Here is a 17,667-nt window from a genome sequence, read left to right as displayed (position 1 = left end):
AGAATGGTTAATTTTCAAATTCTTGAAACTTTTTTAAATAGCTTACCAATTGACCCTGAAGATAGGAATATACCATGTGGAGACTTCAAAATAAATTTTTTTTGCTTAATACTGCCAACTGCCGGAATTATTCAACTCTGGAAAATACTTCTCGCTAGTTGAAAACATAAAACCAACAAGCAAAACCTCGAGTACGAAATTAATACGGGCTGCAAGCTTTTTCAAACTCTTTATCTCCTGATCACACTATTTCCATTTTTTCAGACTGACAAAGAATAACGCTAACGTTTAAAAGATCTCTTGAAAACGTATTCATTGGACACTAAGTGTTTACATGAAAGCGGGTCGGAACAAAGGAACTGTAATCTTGTCGATCTTCTTAACAATATCTTGATGGAATAATTTAAAAGAATTTATCGATGACGGTAACTAATGGTCCTCTTATCAGACGTTCGAAAAACCTAAAAAAGATTTGACTGATACACTAGATGAGAATTTACCAAAATTTGATTCAAATAGATTCAGAGCACAAAACCACTTAGAGAGAGAGAGAGAGCCGCCTGAAAAAGATTGTGGCAAATAAAAATTTTCCAAAGATTTTATCGCGAAAATCCGGACAATAGTGTTTTTCAAAACAATTAAAATGCAAACCTTTCCAAAAGTAATTAGGCAAAAACAAAAGCAGTTGTACCAAATGAGACCATGAAAGTCATAGTCAATGACAAAAAATTTTATTCGAGTTCTTCAATAAAGCGTCGGGTGCAACATTAAAATATGTAAGAGTTTTTCCGCAAAAAATGGAGTATATTTATTAAAAAAATATTCGATACAAAGCAGAAATATAAAAAATGAAAACTAAAACGAAAACCATGTTTCTTTTTCCAACAATCAGTATGAACATTTTTGACGCACTGCGATTGCTCCCGTCGGAGTTTAGTTGAGACTGCCGCCACATACAATATTTTATCCTCAAAAAAGTATCTTGAGCAATTACTCCACTCTTTGAAGCATTATTAAATGAGTGTCTGAATTTTTGCATGCTTCCAAAGTGCCTTAAAGTATCCAAAATTGAGCTTTTATTCAATGGCGGCAATTGCACTGAACCCAAAAATTATATATCAATCTCACTTCCTCCAGTCATTGGCAAACCTTTTGAAAAAAAATATGAATTAAAAAAATTATACGTTTTTGAGCAAAACAATATAATTTGGAGAGACTAATTTGTTTTCGGTGGAAACTAAGTGCTGTTGACTCCATAGCTTCACTGACTGAGCAAATTAAAGAAAAAATTTATTCAGATCAAAAGATTTAGCTAAATTAAGTTTTATTGATCTAAAAAAGCTTTCAACACATTGATCAATGAGCTATTCTAGAGTGCTTTTTCCTTTGTTTAGTCTAATGCAATTTACAGAGCGTCACAATGCAATATTTGAGCAAGGGTTGCTCATTGCTGTCTGATCTGTAGAAATCACTTTATTGTCGTCCGCTCAGCCGTATTACAGTTGTTCATTTACAATTTCAGGGAGATCTTCTATGTAAATGATAAGAAATAGTGGACCCAGTATAGCGCTCTCGGTAAGGCCATTAGGGAAAACTTAATTTTCATTTTTTTTCATTGATTGTGACTTATTGCTGTTCATCACCAGTTTGTCAATTCTTTTCTGTGAGCAGAAAGTCTTCTTTTCACAGCTCATCTTTTCCAAGCAAATTGTTCTGCTACATGCACCTACCGGACATTAGATTTTGATTTTTTTAGGTCAAATTTAAACGTTTTGTTTTTCCAGAATTTGTCCAATTTTGCTATGAAAGAATTTACATTTTCACTTTCAATCACTTCTTCAGGAAATTCATCCTTCGTGATGAGTATTCTTTCCCTAAAGAAATTGATCCTCGGTTTTCCGTTGCTCTTTTGAGTTAACAACTTTTTCGAATGTCCTCTGGTTCGAGTGCTCGTGTCCCCTTGAAAATTGAGCTTTTATTCAAAGGCGGCAATTGTACTGAAACCAAAAATTATAGATCAATCTCACTTCCTCCAGTCATTGGCAAACCTTTTGAAAAAAAAATATGTATTAAAAAAGTTATACGTTTTTGAGCAAAACAATATAATTTGGAGAGACTAAATTGTTTTCGGTGGAAACTAAGTGCTGTTGACGCCATAGCTTCACTGACTGAGCAAATTAAAGAAAAAATTTATTCAGATCAAAACATTTAGCTAAATTCAGTTTTATTGATCTAAAAAAGCTTTCAACACATTGATCAATGAGCTATTCTAGAGTGCTTTTTCCTTTGTTTAGTCTAATGCAATTTACAGAGCGTCACAATGCAATATTTCAGCAAGGGTTGCTCATTGCTGTCTGATCTGTAGAAATCACTTTATTGTCGTCCGCTCAGCCGTATTACAGTTGTTCATTTACAATTTCAGGGAGATCTTCTATGTAAATGATAGGAAATAGTGGACCCAGTATAGCGCTCTCGGTAAGGCCATTAGGGAAAACTTAATTTTCATTTTTTTGTCATTGATTGTGACTTATTGCTGTTCATCACCAGTTTGTCAATTCTTTTCTGTGAGCAGAAAGTCTTCTTTTCACAGCTCATCTTTTCCAAGCAAATTGTTCTGCTACATGCACCTACCGGACATTAGATTTTTCTAGGTCAAATTTAAACGTTTTGTTTTTCCAGAATTTGTCCAATATTACTATGATAGAATTTACATTTTCACTTTCAATCACTTCTTCAGGAAGTTCATCCCACGTGATGAGTATTCTTTCCGTAAAAAAATTGTTCCTCGGTTTTCCGTTGCTCTTTTGAATTAAAAACTTTTTTCGAATGTCATCTGGTTCGAGTGCTCGTGTCCCTTTGAAAAAGTGCTGCTGAGATATTGTGGTCGTATCCTCACGTCGCCTCTCTTTCGTTGGTAGAAAAGAGTTGGCATGTCGAGTGCTCTGAGTCTCTCTTTCTCTCTGAATAACTCTGTCCCTTCGGTTCAGGAATTTTTTTGTTGCTCTACTTTGAAAATTTTCAATGATTTTAATAGTTTTTCCCCTCGAGGATTCCACACCGGCGTTGCGTATTCGAGGGGAGGAATAACCAAGGATCTAAAGAGGTATCTCAATTTGTTCACAGTTAAGCTGGTGAAAGTTCTCCTGATGAGGCTGAAGAACTTGTTTGCAATGTTCACCTTTTTGACAATGTACATTCCAATTTTTTGTCAAACGTAATTTCAAGTTCCACAACTGTAATGTATTTTTCGATCGTCTCTAGACGTTTGTTCTCTGCACAGTTTTTCCTACCAACTACTCTGCTTTTACCTAGATGTAGGACTTTGGCTTTCTCCGGGTGGAAAAGAGGAAACCACTTCTTGCTCCAATCCTTCAGGGCAACCAGGTCTTGATGGAGCAACTCACCGTCCACAAAGGAGCTGACTTCATTGAAAATCTTTGTTTCGTCTTCAAACATTTAGACTGGGCACCGAACACAATCTGGTAGATAATTTTTGAAGATAGCGAAGAGGATTGGTACTAGGACGCTACCTTGCGGCGCGTAATTTTTGAAATCGCGTTTCAACTTTTGATGGCTTGTTTACCCTGACATGCTGTTTCCGGTCACTTAGGAAGGATTTGATCCATCTAAAGACTTTTCCTCCAATTTCGTATGACCACTCTTATCTAGGAGTCTTTTGTGAGGCAGTTTGTCAAAAATTTTTTTGAAATTTGCAATAATTACGAGCAATGGCTCCTCCTCTGTCAAGTATCTAGTCCAGTCATCTAGTCCAGTCTTGAGAGAGTTGACGAATCAATTTTTGGCAATTTAAAGTCTCTGATTGCCACTACGTGATTGTTAGCCAAGTGGATTTCTTGTAGGACCTTTTCAAAACCCTTGTGTTCCTCTTCTGATGCTTTCCAATGACTGTAAACCGACCCCAGGGCGACTTCCTTGTTTTTTCTGCGTTTATTTCGAGAAAAACGGCATCTCAGAATTAGGACCTGGTATTGAGAAGTCTACTCCTGAACCCGGGCTCCTTTCATGACTTAAATGATTGTTTCTCATTCATTCTGTTGGTTCAGCAGCGGTGAACAGTAAGACTCGTACTCATTGAAAGAAGTCTACTGCTTCCAGTCTGATAGCAGTTTTCTTCGGTTCAGCTTCTTGAATACTAAAAATTGAGGGTTTTGAAGCATCTAGTCTTGCTTTGATTTCCCCCTTCTTGTTCGTCATGAAATCCGTATTGCTGAACTTAATTTTTAGCTTTGCTGGATTTTCGACTCTTGCTCGTCGGGTGCTTCTTTGTTCTACTTTCTCGGTACCGTCGGGTGTATCTTAATTCTCAGTACCTCCTTTTTTCCTGGAGGTCCTCTCAGCCGATAAATGAAGTTTTTTGAATCTTCTCTATCTGTCTCTGGTGTTTTTGATTGCCTGCCGCATTTCTTTGCGCTCGTGTTGTGAAAAGTCATATGCTAGAGAAGTCGACTTAAATTGATCTGTTGCGTTCTTCAGTTATTTTTACATTTTGAAAAAGCACGTTTCTTTTCTCTTTAATAAGAAGAACGATTTTCAGAGTTCTGCTCTTTGTGGAGCCTCTTCCGTTGCCACTGTTTCTTCGTTCTCCTTTTTTATTATCACTCCATCATCCGTTGTCATTGTTACTTTGTCCTCCGCTTTCAATGCTCCAAGGTCTCCGAGCTTTAGCACTACTGAAGTCAAAATGTTGAAGAAGCTAAGATCTTGTTCGGCTCTCTATTTCGCAGTTTCCTTTTCATTCTCGGCGCGATGAATGATGACAATAGTTTCCTTTTTTCGTTTTGTAGTCATTTTCTGTTTTGTCTCCTTCCATTGTCTCTGTCAAGATTTATTGTAAATCTTTACAGTTAAGATGTTCCATTGCACCACCTGTGACTAGTCAGATCCTTTGAAAATTTTCGAAAGAAATTTATCAACTTTTTTTTGCTATTTTTTTCTCGATTAGCAGCATTCTGTTCCCTATAAGTTTGACTTCTGGTCCCTGCGATCCTCCAATTTTCGCTCGATTACTTTGGACATGTCATTTTTTTTTAGAAATGATGGCTGCTCCTGGGTTAGGCGTTCCTTTCCAATTTGTTCACAACTTTTGCACAGCCAAAAGAGACCACTCGAATCGAAGATAATTGTGAGTGCAGTACCAGGGATGCCAGTGCAGAATCCAATTAACGGAAAGAAACCACCGGAGCTTTCCATCCTTGCATTCTAGTTGGCATGATCCACAGAGAGACTGTAACGAGTTCAATCTAGTGCTATGTTTGTGTTAGGGCATTGGTGAGTAGACAAAGGGAGAAGACAGGCTGCTCAAGTAGATTAAGTTATATCGAGGCACTAAGAACTCTCGCGCCAGCAAAGTCCGTTTCATTAGCACTAAGCAAAGCTTGCGCCAACTGGAAGCTAGACTTTAGGCACTCGATTCTCCTCTTTGATAGATAGTTGTTCCTCGACGTTGATGATATCGAGCTCTGACTATTTTAGCCCTTTTAGGATGTTATGAGTTCCTGTTCGTTGAATTTTGAATACAGCAATGATTGGGGGTTGGAAAGTGAGCAAGTTTTGGATCCGCTGTGTAGGATAGACAATGAAACTGTTGCTGAAGTGTATGAAGATATAGTTATTTTTTAGATCGTGCCACTGTACGACACCGTTTGACTCTGACAGGTCCAAATTTTGCACAATCTTCTCTGAATTCTTAGTGTTTTGGTTCACGCTCAGCCCGCAAATAGCAAATAGCAATGACATTCTTGAAAAATTTCTTCTGCTTCTCTAATTCTTTGATTTGGTTAAGCGAACGGGCTCCAACGAGATGGAAGATCAGCTTTCACCTCGGGCCGGGAGGGCGAGACTCCGGGCAGGGAGGGCCAGGTTAAACGGGGTCGATTTCAGCCCAATGCGCATTTGATATGAAACTATACTATTTAATAAGTTTATCACAAAATTTTTTTCCTAGCATATTGTCTCATTTTAGCTGACTATCTTACGTCCCAACTTTTGCTGTGTAATTTTCTATTTAGCAGTTTAGGGGGCACACAGTCGAAAGCCTTTTCGAATCTACAAAAAGTACCGATAGGTCAAATATAGCTTGTTGGTTAAGGAGCTTGTATATTTTGTGGAGATGAGCTATAACCTTCAAAATAGAAGACTTCTTTTTGCGAAGATCGAATTGCGATTGGTGATGGTGCTCTTCCACTATTACTAAGTTATAATTAAGGAGAATATTTTTATATACTTTGTACAGGCATGTTAATATACTTATCGGACGATATCTGTTTAATTGATTTTCTTATCCATCTTTTAAAATAAGACAACCTTGCTCATCTTCCACTGAGATGGATATATACTTTTATTAGTAAACGTTTGAAAGATTAAAGATAAAAAATTCGTTAGAGACAGTGATAAATGTCTTTGAGGCAAGTTTCCTAGACCGTCTGGGCGAATGGCTTAACTTAATTCTAGGTGATTTAACAGGTTATTGATTTGAGGTTCTGTTAACATTATTTTGTTGAGCATACAATAAGGATAGAATTCGGCGCTTTCTATTTGATGGACTTTTGAGAGACTACAGAAGAAAATATTAACTAGCTTGCGAAAGGCGTGATCTAAGCTGATAGGAACCTGTTCTGAGTTAAGCTTAATTGAAAACAATTTGTGCTTTCACACATTGCTTACACTTGTTTTATAGTAAGCCTCAGTTACCTCTTTTTACAATAATGTACGGTTCATTTCTCTTAACTTAAGTATATAACAGAGGAAAAAAATGTACCTGGCTCATTGTGCAAATTTAGAAACCACATTATCCATCAGAGACAAACATACTTTGACAGCTGAATGGGTAATAAACACTGATTAAACTATAAATCCTAGTCTACTATTACTACTAATACAGATGATGAACCTGCTTAGGAGAACAGAGCTGATTTCTGTTTTTAGATGTGACATGATTTCAGCATATATGTCCTCCTTGCTCCTGTTTGCCTGCATTGAGCTTTGATGCCAGTTGTCTGGCCATTTTTGAAGCTGATTTGCCAGCTCCAGCAAAGCAAAAGCTCTCACACAATCACAACACGACTGGAAGACAATTCAGTGGAAATTGCAACGCAGGAAGGCCCTCTCATCATCAGTAGTATCTAATACCCAACAAACTTGAGCCTGCTACAGCAGACAGGTACTGGCGACGAGATACAACTAGGACCCCGCCTGAACAGAATACTGATAGAAGACATTAATACACCCACCACGAGCTATGGGATCTAAGAGGACCGACAAGCAGACGCAAGAGGAAAAAACCTGGCCGATCAGCTGTTTACCCACGGACTGTATGTGAAGAATACAGGAGAACCTACAAGTGAAGATCCGCGAACAGACTCCAACACAGCGCCCGACATCGCAATATGCCGTCCCTGGAACTGGGAGCGAAGCAAATTTTAGGTACTGATTTCCCATAACTCTGATCACAAGCAGTGAGTAACCACAGTACACATCAGATCAGCAGCTCAGGAAACTAACGACCGCTTCATTTGTGATTGGAAGGATGCCGACTGGAAGTCATTCCCGGAGGATATGGAGAAGATATGGAATATGCGATTAAACAGATATAGGCATCAATCCTAACAGAAGCGAAAAAACTGTTCATAGACGCCATACTCGATGCTGGCTACAGAAACATCGGACTGAAGAAAGTAGGCCCTACTAAGTGAATCTGGCTCACAAAGGAAGTCAAGGAAGCCATTGCGAATAGAGACAGTCTCAAGCCGGACCGAGACCAAAAGCCAAATGAGTCACAGAAGCAAACACAAGGATCAAAACTCTGATGACATGACAGTGTATAGGCGGAACATTTGAAGGAGGAAAGTCGAGGAGACAAAAAACGCAACAGAGATATGGAACATGGTGCGCAACATCCAAAATGGCACTCGGATTTGCAGCAAAGGAAAAACCCCTCTACACAATGAAAGTATCTGTGAGACAGACAGATAGAGAGAGAGAGAGAGAGAGAGAGAAAGCAAACGCCTTTACCAGCTAATACAAGTTAGTCAGCATCCTGACGCTACGGAAGGAGGACAGATGGCCCAAATGAACAACAAATGATTTTCTGAAGACAAAAACGGCAAATTAAAAAGCGTCAAATGAAAGAAATGGAAGCAGCATTGTCAGAGTTGAAGCCAAACAAAGCTTCCGGGCCCAACCACATGCATCCGAAAATGATTAAAGAACTGGGACCAGTAGCAGAAACAACACTGCTGGGCCTCTTCAACACAGTGTGAAACGAAAGTATAGCCCCCCAAGTGTGGCGAACAGCGGATATACGACCCATCCCAAAGAAAACATGACTTTAGGGAATCTAGAGTCGTGTAGGCTCATTAATTTAACGTCGATTATTGGCCAAGTCATGGAGCGAATGATCTGTGAAAGAATGAAGCATCACCTAGAGACCACTAATCTACAGTGCGAAGATCAAGCAAGCTTTCGGGATTGGAGATTGGCAGACGACCAGCTGATATGACTCTCACAGCAGATTAGTGATGGCTTCCAGTAATAACTCATAAAGTGGACGGTTCTTCCGTTGATTGACGACAGCATAGCATACAACACCGTATGGAGAGGTGCGCTGCTGTGGGAATTGACCAAAAAAGCTTCAGTTGGCAGATGTTGCGGTGGATCAAAAACTGGTCGGCAACCGCCTCGTTTATGTCCAGTTCGGGAACAGCCGAAGTAAGACAAAGACTTTCAAACAGGGAGTTCCCCGAGGATCAGTTATCAGCCCCATCTTTTTCTTGATCTACAGAGACGACATCAAAAAAGGATTAGAAGACGCACCCAAGAGCCTCTTCGCCGATGATATTGCTGTCTATGCCCGAAACGGAGACATCGGAGTTGCCAGCCAGAAAGTGCAGCAAACACTTGACCATGTTAATCAACGTAGCCTCAAAGGAAAACTCTGCATCAAGAAAGAGAAATGTAAAAGCAGCTTCTTTTTTTACCAACACTAAAGAAAGCAAACAGGAACTGAACTTGTGCATTGGGGGAACGAGAGTGAAACAAACAGAGAATCCGAAATTCCTGGGCGTTACATGTGACGGTCAAATAAACTTCAACTCATATCAGGGTTGTTAGGAAGAAAGTGATCAATCGAAGCAGAGTTCTCACCATCCTCGCGGTCCTGACTGGGGCTACGACAAGTCCACGCTGCACGGCACCTACATCGCAAAAAGGAGAACAGTAATTCAGTACTCTGGACTGGCCTGGCAACCGTGGATATCAAAAACAAGCATTGAAGAGCCTGAAAAGAGCCATAGATTTGCAGCTCGAGCCAACACGGGGCAGCTGAAGACAACCTTTGTCCAGGAAGTACTGAACGAAGCAGAGCTCAGTACCATTCAACGTACCGCCACTCAACAAGCGCAATCGCATTCGACAAATCGCTTCGGCTAAAAAGTACAAACCCCAGAAGGGACATAGCCGAAAAGCAAGTACAACAGCGGACCGCTAAGAAAAACTGGCGGAGTAAAGCTACAGATGTCCGGAGGCGCCAAACCCTCGTCAAGATCTTTTACTCAAAGCCACTTGGAGTAACAGCGTACAGCGTTTCAGGCCGAGTTAGTAGACCTGAACATAGCTCTAAAGACCTGCTTAGAGAAATACCCACTGAAATAGCTCAGAGTCAGAACTGTTTCGCTCACTGTGGTTAATTGAATGGAACAACTCTTCCACAAAAAAATTCCCCAAGAGCCACCTGGAAGAACACGTAATATCACTCATCAATGAATACAACGGTAGAAGGATAACCCCGCTCCTGATCTTATACCCAAGTCATGTGAGGATAGACGGAAACGAAAAAGCTGATAAACTAGCAGAACTGGGGAGTAAGTTGGAACAGACTGCCGGAAACCCCCATGACACTGCTAAGATAACCATCTACAGGCATCTGAGGGAAGAGGCACCTATAAGAAGGGGCATGGATGACAACCTGAGCCGAACGCAACAATTGAAAATCAGTAGGCTGCGTTTTAGCCGTCATCCGGAGCTACGATACTGGAGACAAAAGACGGGAAAATGCGAGACAGAGCAGTGCAGAGGATGTGAAGAAGGGCCAGAAACGTTTGAACACATCATGCTAAACTGCCCTGTCCCAGACGACGTCAGACAAAAACAACCTGACTGGAGTGATACCTCGAAAAACCCAAATATAGCGCTTAATCTTTGGAACACCTGGATCGGGAGAGCGGACCCCGATTAACACACACACGCTGCAGTGGTGCAAGCAAAGATAATCGGACAAAATGTTGCTTTCTGCACATCAATTTTTCTTTGTTCGCATTTATTCTTTTCTGAATAAGGTTTTGAAAAAAATTTGAGGAATAGAATCAATTAGAACCCTTCTGTAGAGAGAGAAAGAGAAAAGACTTAATTCTCCAATACCGGAGTACCAATAATGGTAAAAGTTAGCATAAACTCACTAAATCTTTACAGCTTGAACATGTGCAAAAGATAAAGTAAGAGCACCTAGAATTAATATTGAATTTGTAAGGATATAAGTGTTAAGTATTATTATTATTATGGCTTCCACAAACGTGAGGGACTGCTCCCGCAAAATTTATATAAATAGATGAGTCATACTAGTTTAAATTTGTTAAGTTTATTTTGTTTGAGGACCGACATTTTTCGCAGAGACAGATAAATGTCATGGAACACGAATTTTCGATGCTGAAATAAATATTGAAGTACTTACACATCAAGTTTAAGATTCGATTTTTTATTTCCGACTGGTTGAAAGAATTTAACATTTGAATCAATGATATTTGCTCTATATGTGGTTCGATAGAAGAAATTTGACCGCTGAAATCCTTTTTTGATTTCAGGTCACACAAACCAAAAACTTGACCGTCTTTGCACAATATTATTATGCTCGCTGATGTTGAACGCATAATAATTGTTCACCAATTTCGATAGCAAGAGAAGATCTGTTAGCACGATGTAATAGTTGAGAGGTAATAAGTTCAGGGATCTCAGTCGTTCGCAATAATTAAGGTTCGGTAGGATCCATTCCGAAACTTTTTCTTGAGTTTTTTCAAAGAGTCGAATGTCAGATTTTGAAGGCATGTAACAGTTAGATCCATATATTAGGATTGGAATAAGCGTACTCTTATAAAGATTTAGTTTTGCCGTATCCGTCAGGAGATATGATGTGTTTCTTTTAATTCGGTGGAAGAATTTGTTGGCTTTCCGAGTCCGCAATTCTACATGTTCCTTCCAAGTGAGGCTGTCGTTCATAGTGATACCAAGGTCCTCCACAGTTCTCGATTGTTCCAGCGACCATTGACCCAAAACCGGACTTAATCTTGACTTGATATTGAAGTTTATGTACTGACATTTCGATAAATTGAAGCTGATGTTATTTTCGTAACTCCAACGCAATATTGAATCTAGATCCTGTTTGATTCCGTGTGCGTCTCCGAGATTTTCATTATACAATAATTTGAGATCGTCAGCAAAAAGAAAGACTTTGGAGTTGGAAACAGTTTCAGGTAAGTCATTAATGAAAATAAGAAAAAGTAGGGGCCCAAGTATTGAGCCCTGATGTACAACCGAGGTGACCGGCGAATTCTTGGATTTTAGATTTCCATTTTTCACGTATTGCAGTCTGTCGCTCAGGTAACTCTTTAAAATCTCGGACAGCTTGCCACCTATTCCAATGCAATTGATCTTGCGTAAGAGTATTCCATGATCAATTTGGTCGAAAGCTTTGGAAAAGTCAAAGAGAAGTGAGCTATTTTCTCAATTTTCGCAGAACAGAATTTGTATATCTTATCTAAGCAGGTTATCATTTGACGAATAGCTGATCTTCTTTCACGAAAACCGTACTGTGGGTCAGTTATGAGTCCTTTGAAAAAATTGACAATTGAGCCATACAACAATCTTTCTAGAACTTTCGAGACAATGCATAATAGTGTCGCAGGACGATAATTTACCACATCTGCTTTAGATCTTTTTTTCATGAAATTTGGGCTAACTGCTCCTCCTATTTTTCATGCACTAGGATAGGTTTCAAGGCGCCTAAAACTTCTGAACAACTTAAAGATGGATTTCGTAAGTTCTTTTGTGCAGTTCCTGAGGACAACTGCAGGCAGGTTATCAGGCCCACATGACTTTGATACGTCTAATGACCCAAGAAATTCAACTATTGCTTCTTCCGTCACAGTAAAATTGTTCAAAATTCTATTTTCATTCAAACTGTTTTTGAAGACCGATGACACGGTGAAAACTGAACAGAAGTATTTATTTAACAGAGAGGCTCTTTCAGCATCACAGTTTGCTACGTCTTTGTTCCATTTAACCTGTGGCGGAACGGACGGTCGTTTTCGTAAGCTTTTAAAATACTTATACATGGCTTGAGAATTTCGTGAGTTGAAAAGCTTTGATTCGTAATTTTCTGGTCTAGGTCTACGGCTTCTGCTAGACTGTTTCCCGACGTTTCTATCTTGAGTCTCAACGAATCCTTGTTGGCTAGTGAATTCTGTTTTCTCTGTAGCGTGTTAAGCTTTTTCTTTAGATGTGATGTCGCAGGCGTGATCCAGGGTGGCAAATTTGATCTATGCTTACTCCGTCTTGGTGTGAATTTTGTGATCACCTCGAATAACCAATGATACCACTCGCTGAGCATCCGATCGCAGTTGCTATAACAAATAGGATTAAAGTGGTTAAGACTTAGATTTTTCTTCAGACCAACGTAATCGCAATTACAGAAGCTCAAAATTTTGTGCAATTCGGTTTTCTCGTTCTTAGCAGGACTCAGGTCAAGATCTAATATAGGTATGTGATCAGATAAACTATAAGTTTTGTCGTCGCAATTGACGTCGATAACTATGCTGTCATCATCAACGAAAATTTGATCGAGTATGTTTTTACCACAAGTGGGAAAGAAAACCAAGGGAATAAAATTTTGGCAATCAAATAGATCGACCAACTGTTTCTCATATAAGTCGGCTGACTCTAGTGTTTTCCAATTGACAGAAGGAAGATTAAAATCTCCTACTACTATGACCTTTATCTCTCTCCACTCATCGTTGTCTAGAAAGCAGAAGAAAGAGTTGAATTCGTCAATTGTGACTCGGTATTTGCTGTTACTAGGAGGGTTATACAAACACAAAATTAGTACCTTTTCGTCATTAACAGTTATGAGCGAACCTTCAAACGCAGACGTTAGTTTGTCATTCAGATTCTAAACATCAATTGGGAAAGAAGTAATGTTGTTCCGCACGCTAATAATTACACCTCCATGTTTGCTCTTCAGATTTCCATTTCTTTGGCTTCTGTAAAGCTGTTAATTTTGCAGGAAAAGTTCACTATCGCTGATGTCAGCTGTCAACCAAGTTTCAGTTAAAGCGATGACGTCAGTTAAAACTCTGATGACATGACAGTGTATAGGCGGAACATTTGAAGGAGGAAAGTCGAGGAGACAAAAAACGCAACAGAGATATGGAACATGGTGCGCAACATCCAAAATGGCACTCGGATTTTCAGCAAAGGAAAAACCCCTCTACACAATGAAAGTATCTGTGAGACAGACAGATAGAGAGAGAGAGAGAGAGAGAGAGAGAGAGAAAGCAAACGCCTTTACCAGCTAATACAAGTTAGTCAGCATCCTGACGCTACGGAAGGAGGACAGATGGCCCAAATGAACAACAAATGATTTTCTGAAGACAAAAACGGCAAATTAAAAAGCGTCAAATGAAAGAAATGGAAGCAGCATTGTCAGAGTTGAAGCCAAACAAAGCTTCCGGGCCCAACCACATGCATCCGAAAATGATTAAAGAACTGGGACCAGTAGCAGAAAAAACACTGCTGGGCCTCTTCAACACAGTGTGAAACCAAAGTATAGCCCCCCAAGTGTGGCGAACAGCGGATATACGACCCATCCCAAAGAAAACATGACTTTAGGGAATCTAGAGTCGTGTAGGCTCATTAATTTAACGTCGATTATTGGCCAAGTCATGGAGCGAATGATCTGTGAAAGAATGAAGCATCACCTAGAGACCACTAATCTACAGTGCGAAGATCAAGCAAGCTTTCGGGATTGGAGATTGGCAGACGACCAGCTGATATGACTCTCACAGCAGATTAGTGATGGCTTCCAGTAAAAACTCATAAAGTGGACGGTTCTTCCGTTGATTGACGACAGCATAGCATACAACACCGTATGGAGAGGTGCGCTGCTGTGGGAATTGACCAAAAAAGCTTCAGTTGGCAGATGTTGCGGTGGATCAAAAACTGGTCGGCAACCGCCTCGTTTATGTCCAGTTCGGGAACAGCCGAAGTAAGACAAAGACTTTCAAACAGGGAGTTCCCCGAGGATCAGTTATCAGCCCCATCTTTTTCTTGATCTACAGAGACGACATCAAAAAAGGATTAGAAGACGCACCCAAGAGCCTCTTCGCCGATGATATTGCTGTCTATGCCCGAAACGGAGACATCGGAGTTGCCAGCCAGAAAGTGCAGCAAACACTTGACCATGTTAATCAACGTAGCCTCAAAGGAAAACTCTGCATCAAGAAAGAGAAATGTAAAAGCAGCTTCTTTTTTTACCAACACTAAAGAAAGCAAACAGGAACTGAACTTGTGCATTGGCGGAACGAGAGTGAAACAAACAGAGAATCCGAAATTCCTGGGCGTTACATGTGACGGTCAACTAAAATTCAACTCATATCAGGGTTGTTAGGAAGAAAGTGATCAATCGAAGCAGAGTTCTCACCATCATCGCGGTCCTGACTGGGGCTACGACAAGTCCACGCTGCACGGCACCTACATCGCAAAAAGGAGAACGGTAATTCAGTACTCTGGACTGGCCTGGCAACCGTGGATATCAAAAACAAGCATTGAAGAGCCTGAAAAGAGCCATAGATTTGCAGCTCGAGCCAACACGGGGCAGCTGAAGACAACCTTTGTCCAGGAAGTACTGAACGAAGCAGAGCTCAGTACCATTCAACGTACCGCCACTCAACAAGCGCAATTGCATTCGACAAATCGCTTCGGCTAAAAAGTACAAACCCCAGAAGGGACATAGCCGAAAAGCAAGTACAACAGCGGACCGCTAAGAAAAACTGGCGGAGTAAAGCTACAGATGTCCGGAGGCGCCAAACCCTCGTCAAGATCTTTTACTCAAAGCCACTTGGAGTAACAGCGTACAGCGTTTCAGGCCGAGTTAGTAGACCTGAACATAGCTCTAAAGACCTGCTTAGAGAAATACCCACTGAAATAGCTCAGAGTCAGAACTGTTTCGCTCACTGTGGTTAATCGAATGGAACAACTCTTCCACAAAAAAATTCCCCAAGAGCCACCTGGAAGAACACGTAATATCACTCATCAATGAATACAACGGTAGAAGGATAACCCCGCTCCTGATCTTATACCCAAGTCATGTGAGGATAGACGGAAACGAAAAAGCTGATAAACTAGCAGAACTGGGGAGTAATTTGGAACAGACTGCCGGAAACCCCCATGACACTGCTAAGATAACCATCTACAGGCATCTGAGGGAAGAGGCACCTATAAGAAGGGGCATGGATGACAACCTGAGCCGAAAGCAACAATTGAAAATCAGTAGGCTGCGTTTTAGCCGTCATCCGGAGCTACGATACTGGAGACAAAAGACGGGAAAATGCGAGACAGAGCAGTGCAGAGGATGTGAAGAAGGGCCAGAAACGTTTGAACACATCATGCTAAACTGCCCTGTCCCAGACGACGTCAGACAAAAACAACCTGACTGGAGTGATACCTCGAAAAACCCAAATATAGCGCTTAATCTTTGGAACACCTGGATCGGGAGAGCGGACCCCGATTAACACACACACGCTGCAGTGGTGCAAGCAAAGATAATCGGACAAAATGTTGCTTTCTGCACATCAATTTTTCTTTGTTTGCATTTATTCTTTTCTGAATAAGGTTTTGAAAAAAATTTGAGGAATAGAATCAATTAGAACCCTTCTGTAGAGAGAGAAAGAGAAAAGACTTAATTCTCCAATACCGGAGTACCAATAATGGTAAAAGTTAGCATAAACTCACTAAATCTTTACAGCTTGAACATGTGCAAAAGATAAAGTAAGAGCACCTAGAATTAATATTGAATTTGTAAGGATATAAGTGTTAAGTATTATTATTATTATGGCTTCCACAAACGTGAGGGACTGCTCCCGCAAAATTTATATAAATAGATGAGTCATACTAGTTTAAATTTGTTAAGTTTATTTTGTTTGAGGACCGACATTTTTCGCAGAGACAGATAAATGTCATGGAACACGAATTTTCGATGCTGAAATAAATATTGAAGTACTTACACATCAAGTTTAAGATTCGATTTTTTATTTCCGACTGGTTGAAAGAATTTAACATTTGAATCAATGATATTTGCTCTATATGTGGTTCGATAGAAGAAATTTGACCGCTGAAATCCTTTTTTGATTTCAGGTCACACAAACCAAAAACTTGACCGTCTTTGCACAATATTATTATGCTCGCTGATGTTGAACGCATAATAATTGTTCACCAATTTCGATAGCAAGAGAAGATCTGTTAGCACGATGTAATAGTTGAGAGGTAATAAGTTCAGGGATCTCAGTCGTTCGCAATAATTAAGGTTCGGTAGGATCCATTCCGAAACTTTTTCTTGAGTTTTTTCAAAGAGTCGAATGTCAGATTTTGAAGGCATGTAACAGTTAGATCCATATATTAGGATTGGAATAAGCGTACTCTTATAAAGATTTAGTTTTGCCGTAACCGTCAGGAGATATGATGTCTTTCTTTTAATTCGGTGGAAGAATTTGTTGGCTTTCCGAGTCCGCAATTCTACATGTTCCTTCCAAGTGAGGCTGTTCATAGTGATACCAAGGTCCTCCACAGTTCTCGATTGTTCCAGCGACCATTGACCCAAAACCGGACTTAATCTTGACTTGATATTGAAGTTTATGTACTGACATTTCGATAAATTGAAGCTGATGTTATTTTCGTAACTCCAACGCAATATTGAATCTAGATCCTGTTTGATTCCGTGTGCGTCTCCGAGATTTTCATTATACAATAATTTGAGATCGTCAGCAAAAAGAAAGACTTTGGAGTTGGAAACAGTTTCAGGTAAGTCATTAATGAAAATAAGAAAAAGTAGGGGCCCAAGTATTGAGCCCTGAGGTACAACCGAGGTGACCGGCGAATTCTTGGATTTTAGATTTCCATTTTTCACGTATTGCAGTCTGTCGCTCAGGTAACTCTTTAAAATCTCGGACAGCTTGCCACCTATTCCAATGCAATTGATCTTGCGTAAGAGTATTCCATGATCAATTTGGTCGAAAGCTTTGGAAAAGTCAAAGAGAAGTGAGCTATTTTCTCAATTTTCGCAGAACAGAATTTGTATATCTTATCTAAGCAGGTTATCATTTGACGAATAACTGATCTTCTTTCACGAAAACCGTACTGTGGGTCAGTTATGAGTCCTTTGAAAAAATTGACAATTGAGCCATACAACAATCTTTCTAGAACTTTCGAGACAATGCATAATAGTGTCGCAGGACGATAATTTACCACATCTGCTTTAGATCTTTTTTTCATGAAAATTGGGCTAACTGCTCCTCCTATTTTTCATGCACTAGGATAGGTTTCAAGGCG

The 17,667-nt window shown here is 40.0% G+C and overlaps 1 protein-coding gene across 1 annotated transcript in view; it reads right to left on the bottom strand.

The window, feature by feature from the left end:
• LOC142354692 (uncharacterized) overlaps nt 1–5,950 on the bottom strand; it is a 361,988-nt gene extending 356,038 nt beyond the window's left edge. The window contains exon 1 of the mRNA XM_075407054.1: nt 5,932–5,950. The gene's annotated coding sequence lies outside the window, so the exon portion shown is untranslated. The remainder of the gene's footprint in view (nt 1–5,931) is intronic.
• Nucleotides 5,951–17,667: the final 11,717 nt, after the last annotated feature.

Source organism: Convolutriloba macropyga, chromosome 15, assembly GCF_964194025.1.
Source record: "Convolutriloba macropyga chromosome 15, txConMacr16.3, whole genome shotgun sequence".
NCBI lineage: Eukaryota > Metazoa > Xenacoelomorpha > Acoela > Convolutidae > Convolutriloba > Convolutriloba macropyga.
Note: the sequence above shows the minus strand (reverse complement) of the source record. Positions and strands in the feature narration are given on the sequence as shown.